Source organism: Euprymna scolopes, chromosome 4, assembly GCF_053919585.1.
Source record: "Euprymna scolopes isolate OS-2025 chromosome 4, ASM5391958v1, whole genome shotgun sequence".
NCBI classification, from domain to species: Eukaryota; Metazoa; Mollusca; class Cephalopoda; order Sepiida; family Sepiolidae; genus Euprymna; species Euprymna scolopes.
In genome coordinates this window covers 111,216,203-111,225,491 of record NC_136485.1, presented here as the reverse complement: position 1 = coordinate 111,225,491, position 9,289 = coordinate 111,216,203, and the positions used below count along the sequence as shown (strand labels likewise).

Sequence of the window (9,289 nt, the reverse complement as noted above, 5' to 3'; positions counted from 1 at the left end):
GTTGAATATATAGGTTGAGAATTGTTCTCTCTCTCTCTCTTTCTCTCTCTCTCACACACACATTCTCAGTTTTATAGATATAATAGATAGATTATGCTAGATATATTTCCATACGTCTGAATACCCTATATCCAAATTTTCTAATATGTAGATAAAAAATTTGTTGAATATATAGGGTGAGAATTTTCCTTCCTCTCTTTCTCTCTCTCTCTTTCTCACACACACACAAGCTGAAAATTGTTCTCTCTCTCTCTCTGACTCTCTCTCTCTCTCTCACACACACACACATGGTCATTTTATAGATATAATAGATAGGTTATGCTAGATATATTTCTATATGTCTGAATACCCTATATACAAATTTTTAAATCTGTAGATAAAAAATTTGTTATGTACATAGGTTGAGAATTGTTCTTTCTCTCTCTCTCACACACACATTCTCACTTTTATAGATATAATAGATTATGCTAGATATATTTCCAAATGTCTGAATACCCTATATACAAATTTTCAAATCTGTAAAGATAGAATTTGTTGAATATATAGGTTGAGAATTGTTCTCTCTCTCTCTCTTTCACACACATTCTCACTTTTATAGATATAATAGATAGATTATGCTAGATATATTTCCTTATGTCTGAATACCCTATATACAAATTATCAAATCTGTAGATACAAAATTTGTTGAGTATATAGGTTGAGAATTGTTCTCTCTCTCTCACTCACTCACTCACTCACTTACACACACACACACACATTCTACCTTTTATAGATATAATAGATTATGCTAGATATATTTCCATATGTCTGAATACCCTGTATACAAATTTTCAGATCTGTACATAAAAATTAGTTGAATATATAGGTTGAGAATTGTTCTCTCTCTCTCTCTTCTCTCTCTCTCTTTCACACACATTCTCACTTTTCTAGATATAATAGATATATTATGCTAGATATATTTCCATATGTCTGAATACCCTATATACAAATTTTCTAATCGGTAGATAAAAAATATGTTGAATATATAGGGTGAGAATTGTACTTACTCTCTCTCTCTCTCTCTCTCTCTCTCTCTCTCTCTCTCTCACGCACACATTCTCACTTTTATGGATATAATAGATAGATTATGCTGGATATATTTCCATATGTCTGAATACCCTATATACAAATGGTCAAATCTGTAGATAACAAATTTATTGAATAGATAGGTTGAGAATTGTTCTCTCTCTCTCTCTCGCAACCTTACACACACAACCACACGCAAACATTCTGACTTTTATAGATATAATAGATCGATTATGCTAGATATATTTCCATATGTCTGAATACCCAATATACAAATTTTCAAATCTGTAGGTAAAAAATTTGTTGAATATATAGGTTGAGAATTGTTCTCTCTCTCTCACACACTCACATTCTCACTTTTATAGATATAATGTATAGATTATGCTAGATATATTTCTATATGTCTGAATACCCTATATACAAAGTTTAAAATCCGTAGATAAAAATACGTTGAGTATATAGGTTGAGAATTGTTCTCTCTCTCTCTTACGCACACACACACACACACACACATTTTCACTTTTATAGATATAATAGATAGATTATGCTAGATATATTTCCATATGTCTGAATACCCTATATACAAATTTTCAAATCTGTAGATAAAAAATGTATTGAATATATAGGTTGAGAATTGTTGTCTCTCTCTCTCTCTCTCTCTCTGGCTACCTCACACACACACACATTTTCACTTTTATAGATATAATAGATAGATTATGCTAGATATATTTCCATATGTCTGAATACCCTATATACAAACTTTCAAATCTGTAGATAAAAAATTTGTTGAGTATATAGGTTGAGAATTGTTCTCTCTCTCTCACACGAAACTGTGCGCTCGGCTTCTTCCCCCCCTTCCCACCCCAAATGCTTGGGAAACTGTGCACTGTTTTTGTTGGTTTTCAAGCTGCCTCTTCCCCCCCACACACACACAGTTTAACAGTAGTAGGAGGTCAAGAGAAAGAGGGTGAGAGAGAGAGAAGAGTAAGTTGGTGAGAGAGAGAGAAAAGAGAAAGAGGGTGTTGGTTTTATATTTTTATTATCGTCTAATATTTTGAAAGCTGAATTTCTAATAAAATGTGCATCTATAGGAGATAATGCCTGGGAATGTGTTCCCCCCCCCACAGTTTAACAGTGGTGTGACGTCAAGAGAAAGAGGGTGAGAGAGAGGGAAGAGTAAGTGGGTGAGAGAGAGAAAGAGAGAGAAAAAAAAGAAAGACGGCGTTGGTTTTGTGAAAAAAGTTGTTATTTACAATTGTTCGCATTCTTGGCCTTTTGGTCAAGATCAAAGTGTAGTATCTGTTCTTCAGATGCTGCACTTCTATTTCTTGTTCTCTTTCGGTGGAGGAGAAATCCTCCACGACTGAGACAATTTTTATTTTTGTACCTTTTCTCCACGTTAAAAAACGACCCTGGTGTCTAACTCTGTCCCGTGGGGAGGCATAGTAAATAGGTACAATTGTTCGCCATTAGTGGATGTTGACGTCACGTCACGTGACATGACTAAGCGTTTTTTTTTTTTAGTATGAATAACATTTTTTGTTTTAATTATAAAGTCTACACTTAATTTTATAGAAAATGATGTATATATAATAGAAAAAAAAATTACTGGTTTTGTTGGATTCAAGTGGATCCCCCCCCTCCAGTTTAAGAGATAGCAGGTCACGTGGTAATATACAAAATGGCTAGCGTAAATATAAAGATCGGTTTTTTTATCGACGAATATTTTGAAAGCTGAATTTTTTTTTATTCCTGTACATTTTTTCCTGATATTTTTCGTTAAAACTCTTGTATAAATACCATTTTTAACCAGTTAAATACGTTGGAGACATTGTCATGGAGTTTAATAATCTGTAGAACAAAGCAGAAGAGAAATTACAAAAGTATCGGTAAAACAAAGTGTTTGTTTACATTTGTTCGCCATTACTGGATGTTGACGTCACGTCACGTGACATGACTAAGCGTTTTTGGATTATGTAATATTAACATTAAAATGACAGGTTTTTTTGGGGGCCCCCCTAGGAGAGAAATGATCAGTTCACCCCCTTTTAATGGTCCGTTTGGTGTGGAATTTCGATATTTGTCATGCGGGTGATCAAGGTTCAATATGATACATAATTTGTCAACTTTGGTTTTGTCTGTCAAAAGTTTGAGCTGACGTCACGTCACGTGACACGTATTGAATAACGTTAAAATGACAGGTTTTTTGGGGGGCCCCCCTAGGAGAAAAACGATCAGTTGACCCCTTTCTACTGGTCCGTTTGACGTGAAATTTCGATATTTGTCATCCGGGTGATCAAGGTGCAATATGATACCAAATTTGTCAACTCTGGTTCCGTCTTTCAAAAGTTTTAGCGTTACAAACAAACATACATACATACATACATACACACCGATTTTTGCCTTTTATATATATAGACTAGCAGGGCTACCCGGCGTTGCTCGGGACCGTATAAACAATGAAAAAACAAAAGCAGATATTGAACATATGTTTGATTCTTAGGGGAGAGGAATCTTTCATCTCTATGTATTATTTGTTTTATCTACCCTAGGACTGGTATTGTTCATGTTTTATCCCTAGCATAGGTAATTTACAGCATGTATATGAAATTGTTTTACCTTAGGGAGAAGAGAACAGGTAATATACAACATAATGTGTCTATATTACATCCCTGGCAACGCCTAGAAACCAGCTAGAACATGTATTTCAGTCAATCTTTATTATATCCTAGGCTATGCCGGGAAACCAGCTAATCTCTTTTTAGTGACTTGACCACCAAAATACCTCCCTAAGTGTGTCCTTTCTTTTGAACTTATTAGATATAGGTATCTAGAAATGTGTGTGAAATTTTGTTGAATGCATTGTTCACTATGATTTTCTTATTGTTCTACACAATATCAACTGTAGCGAAATAACACAGTAAACTTAGTGTAGTGTTAGAATAAAGAGCAAAGGAAAAAATTAGAATCATATTCTGTAATTGCAAATCTAAATTTGCTAGCATGTACCAGTATTTGCCAGGTTGTGGAAATTTGGAACTTATAACATATGTAGTGGCCTTTTCCTAGATACCTATTGCTAAAAATTATACTTTCATTTTGTTAGAAAAATCTCTCTTCAGATGCCCTGCATCATTCAAAATAAAAACAAATATTTTTATAATTGTTTCAGTATATTGCTACACAATGTGAAAGTTTTTAACGTTTGTAAAAAAAATCATGAATGTGCTTATATTGCAAAAAAGAAAATATCAGTGCACAGTATTGAAAGTGTTTGAGATTCAAAAGTCTGTAACATTTCTACTAACTTCATAAGATGTCATGTGAGAAACTGAATTGAATATCAAGACATTATCTGAAGCGTTTTTATTTTGGTGTAACATATGTGTTTACAGTGAACCTTAACTTTTAATAAACAGATTGGTATGCAATGACATAGGCTAAGAATCTTTAAAATATATATAAATTGGAAAAATGTGTGAACAAATGAAAAAAAAATGATCCGCTCCACTTGATGACATCAAGCACAGTAATATTTTAGTGAAGAAAATATGAAATTGATGTTCAGTGATTAGTTTGGATGAATGAGAAAATGTAATTGTTTGATGCATAAAAATAACTCAGTTGCTGTATTTGATATTAAGCAGCAAAATATAGTGATTTGAATATTTGGGAAAACATCAAACCAGATTATGTAAAAAGAAAAAAAAAGATGAAATTAGAAAATATATATTTTATGTTTATGAGTTCTGCCAATCAAAATTTTGTGGCAGAAATTGGGTGATTACCATGCAATTTTATTTTGGTAAAATTCTTAAATTATTAGAATGTTTATTATAATTTCTAATTAGTGACTTGTTATAATCAAAATCCGCCCTAAAGAGTGTCCTTTCTTTTATTAGGTATCAGAGTAGGTATCAAGATTTTTACTTCTATACAAATGTGATATTTCAGATCTGTACATAAAAAATTTGTTGAATATATAGGTTGAGAATTGTTCTGTGTCGCTCTCTTTCACACACACACGCATTCTCACTTTTATAGATATAATAGATAGATTACTCTAGATATATTTCCATATGTCTGAATACCCTATATACAAATTTTCAAATCTGTAGATAAAAAAATTTGTGGAGTATATAGGTTGAAAATTGTTCTCTCTCTCTCTCTCACACACACATTCTCAATTTTAGAGATATAATAGATAGATTATGCTAGATATATTTCCATATGTCTGAATACCCTATATACAAATTTTCTAATCTGTAGATCAAATATTTGTTGAATATATAGGTTGAAAATTGTTCTTACTCTCTCTCTCTCTCTCTGGCTACCTCACACACACACACATTCTAACTTTTATAGATATAATAGATAGATTATGCTAGATATATTTCCATATGTGTGAATACCCTATATACAAATTTTCTAATTTGTAGATAAAAAATTTGTAGAGTGCATAGGTTGAGAATTGTTCTCTCTATCTCTCACACACACACATTCTAACTTTTAAAGATATAATAGATTATGCTAGATATATTTCGATATTTCTGAATACCCTATATATAAAAATTTGTTGAATGTATAGGTTGAGAACTGTTCTCTCTCTCTCTCTCTCTCTCTCTCTCTCTCTCTCGCTCACACACACACACATTCTCACTTTTATAGATATAATAGAAAGATTATCCTAGATATATTTCTATTTGTATGAATACTCTATATACAAATTTTAAAATCTGTAGATAAAGAATTTGTTGAGTATATGGGTTGAGAATTCTTCTCTCTCTCTCTCTCTCTCACACACACACACATTCTCACTTTTATAGATATAATAGATTATGCTAGATATATTTCCATATGTCTGAATACCCTATATACAAATTTTCAAATCTGTAGATAAAAAATTTGTTGAGTATATAGGTTGAGAATTGTTCTCTCTCTCTCTATCACACACATTCTCACTTTTATAGATATAATAGACAGATTATGCCAGATATATTGAAATATGTCTGAATGCCCAATATACAAATTTTGAAATCTGTAGATAAAAAATTTGTTGTATACATAGGTTGAGAATTGTCCTCTCTCTCACACACACACACACATTCTCACTTTTATACATATAATAGATAGATTATGCTAGATATATTTCTATATGTCTGAACACCCTATATACAAATGTTCAAATCTGTGGATAAAAAATTTGTTGAATGTATAGGTTGAGAATTTTTATCTCTCTCTTTTTCTCTCTCTCTCTCTCGCTATCTCACACACACGCATTCTCACTTTTATAGATAAAATAGATAGATTATGCTAGATATATTTCCATATGTCTGAATACCCTATATACAAAGTTTCAAATCTGTAGATAAAAAATTTGTTGAATATATAGGTTTAGAATTGTTCTCTCTCTCTCTCTCACACACACATTCTAACTTTTGTAGTTATAATAGATAGATTATGCTAGATATATTTCCATATGTCTGAATACCCTATATACAAATTTTCTAAACTGTAGGTATAAAATTTGTTGAGTATGTAGGTTAAGAATTGTTCTCTCTCTCTCTCTCACACACACACACACACAAGTTCTCACTTTTATAGATATAATAGATAGATTATGCTAGATATATTTCTATATGTCTGCCTACCCTATATACAAATTTCCAAATCTGTGCCCAAAAATGTGTGGAATATATAGGTTGAGAATTGTTCTCTCTCTCTCTCTCTCACACACATATTCTCACTTTTATAGGTTATATAGGTTGAGAATTTTTTGCTCTTTCCATCACTCACATTCACACTTTTATAGATATAATACATAGATTATGCCAGATATATTTACATATGTCTGAATACCCAATATACACATTTTCAAATCTGTAGATAAAAAATTAGTTGAATATATAGGTTGAGAATTGTTCTCTCTCTCTCTCTTTCTCTCTCTCTCACACACACATTCTCACTTTTATAGATATAATAGATAGATTATGCTAGATATATTTCCATACGTCTGAATACCCTATATCCAAATTTTCTAATATGTAGATAAAAAATTTGTTGAATATATAGGGTGAGAATTTTCCTTCCTCTCTTTCTCTCTCTCTCTTTCTCACACACACACACGCTGAAAATTGTTCTCTCTCTCTCTCTGACTCTCTCTCTCTCTCTCACACACACACACATGGTCATTTTATAGATATAATAGATAGGTTATGCTAGATATATTTCTATATGTCTGAATACCCTATATACAAATTTTTAAATCTGCAGATAAAAAATTTGTTGAGTATATAGGTTGAGAATTGTTCTTTCTATCTCTCTCACACACACATTCTCACTTTTATAGATATAATAGATTATGCTAGATATATTTCCAAATGTCTGAATACCCTATATACAAATTTTCAAATCTGTAAAGATAGAATTTGTTGAATATATAGGTTGAGAATTGTTCTCTCTCTCTCTCTCTTTCACACACATTCTCACTTTTATAGATATAATAGATAGATTATGCTAGATATATTTCCTTATGTCTGAATACCCTATATACAAATTATCAAATCTGTAGATACAAAATTTGTTGAGTATATAGGTTGAGAATTGTTCTCTCTCTCTCTCTCACTCACTCACTCACTCACACACACACACACACACACATTCTACCTTTTATAGATATAATAGATTATGCTAGATATATTTCCATATATCTGAATACCCTGTATACAAATTTTCAGATCTGTACATAAAAATTAGTTGAATATATAGGTTGAGAATTGTTCTCTCTCTCTCTCTTCTCTCTCTCTCTTTCACACACATTCTCACTTTTCTAGATATAATAGATAGATTATGCTAGATATATTTCCATATGTCTGAATACCCTATATACAAATTTTCTAATCGGTAGATAAAAAATTTGTTGAATATATAGGGTGAGAATTGTACTTACTCTCTCTCTCTCTCTCTCTCACGCACACATTCTCACTTTTATGGATATAATAGATAGATTATGCTGGATATATTTCCATATGTCTGAATACCCTATATACAAATGGTCAAATCTGTAGATAACAAATTTATTGAATAGATAGGTTGAGAATTGTTCTCTCTCTCTCTCTCGCAACCTTACACACACAACCACACGCAAACATTCTGACTTTTATAGATATAATAGATCGATTATGCTAGATATATTTCCATATGTCTGAATACCCAATATACAAATTTTCAAATCTGTAGGTAAAAAATTTGTTGAATATATAGGTTGAGAATTGTTCTCTCTCTCTCACACACTCACATTCTCACTTTTATAGATATAATGTATAGATTATGCTAGATATATTTCTATATGTCTGAATACCCTATATACAAAGTTTAAAATCCGTAGATAAAAATACGTTGAGTATATAGGTTGAGAATTGTTCTCTCTCTCTCTTACGCACACACACACACACACACACACACACACATTTTCACTTTTATAGATATAATAGATAGATTATGCTAGATATATTTCCATATGTCTGAATACCCTATATACAAATTTTCAAATCTGTAGATAAAAAATGTATTGAATATATAGGTTGAGAATTGTTGTCTCTCTCTCTCTCTCTCTCTCTCTGGCTACCTCACACACACACACATTTTCACTTTTATAGATATAATAGATAGATTATGCTAGATATATTTCCATATGTCTGAATACCCTATATACAAACTTTCAAATCTGTAGATAAAAAATTTGTTGAGTATATAGGTTGAGAATTGTTCTCTCTCTCTCACACGAAACTGTGCACTCGGCTTCTTCCCCCCCCTTCCCACCCCAAATGCTTGGGAAACTGTGCACTGTTTTTGTTGGTTTTCAAGCTGCCTCTTCCCCCCCCCCACGCACACACACAGTTTAACAGTAGTAGGAGGTCAAGAGAAAGAGGGTGAGAGAGAGAGAAGAGTAAGTTGGTGAGAGAGAGAGAAAAGAGAAAGAGGGTGTTGGTTTTATATTTTTATTATCGTCTAATATTTTGAAAGCTGAATTTCTAATAAAATGTGCATCTATAGGAGATAATGCCTGGGAATGTGTCCCCCCCCACAGTTTAACAGTGGTGTGACGTCAAGAGAAAGAGGGTGAGAGAGAGGGAAGAGTAAGTGGGTGAGAGAGAGAGAGAAAGAGAGAGAAAAAAAAGAAAGACGGTGTTGGTTTTGTGAAAAAAGTTGTTATTTACAATTG

The 9,289-nt window shown here is 32.1% G+C and overlaps 1 pseudogene; it reads left to right on the top strand.

Moving 5' to 3' along the window:
- The first annotated feature begins 2,323 nt into the window (after positions 1 to 2,323).
- Positions 2,324 to 2,457, top strand: LOC145274686 (U2 spliceosomal RNA; annotated as a pseudogene).
- Positions 2,458 to 9,289: the final 6,832 nt, after the last annotated feature.